An 881-nucleotide genomic window follows, 5' to 3' on the forward strand; every position below is an offset into this window, starting at 1 on the left:
CTCAGGAATGAATAAGAGACTTCCTTTACAGCACTTATGATGAAGGGTGCTTCAATCCTTCTGACATAGCAGGATATCACTACGTAAATTGCTGGTACCTGGGTATCACTTAGTTTAGTGAAGTGGCATTTATCTGAGAGGTTGGGTAGAACCTGACTCTACCAGTCTATCCAAACTGTAGGTGACCCACCTTGTTGTAAGATATCCCAGAAATAGGTCAGGCAACTCTGCAATAACACCAGGTTAATAAGCCCATGATGAAGGATGTGGATTGGTACTGCACACTCTCACTCTTGGAAAAAACATTATTATGATTACATTGTAAGCCAATAGGTCTGAGAGAATTCTTAGGTGAATCTCATGCTATGGAGCCACCCTAATCTTTAAATAAGAAAGTCTTACTCAGAAATTAAAACATACATGTTATAAGAACCAACATTTAAAAAGGATTAATAATATTCTGTCCTGGAGAGCACAAGGAAATGTCAATAGTTTCTTATATTGCTTATAGCATATAAATAAGTTTTGGGATATTGTATCAAAAGCCTTAAACATGTACTTTGTTTTGACATAGGAAATTCCACTTAGAGGAAATTATCAGAAAGAAGCAATTATATATATGTAAAGACAATTGTATTATGATATTCACAGCAAGTGAACTATCCAAAATCCCTAGTAGTGCGGATTCACAGCAAGTGAACTATCCAAAATCCCTAGTAGTGCGGACTTATTAGATTTACTATGTGAAATTTAAATGATAGAATTCCATGTAGTAATGGAAAATGATGAGGTATTGCTATGGGAAAACATTCATAAAATGATTTTTAGTGAACACAGTTTATTATTTTATTATTATTATTTTTATTATTATGTTATTTTAA

Source organism: Mirounga leonina, unplaced genomic scaffold, assembly GCF_011800145.1.
Source record: "Mirounga leonina isolate KUSES-001 unplaced genomic scaffold, KU_Mleo_1.0 Mir_109, whole genome shotgun sequence".
Classification (NCBI taxonomy): domain Eukaryota; kingdom Metazoa; phylum Chordata; class Mammalia; order Carnivora; family Phocidae; genus Mirounga; species Mirounga leonina.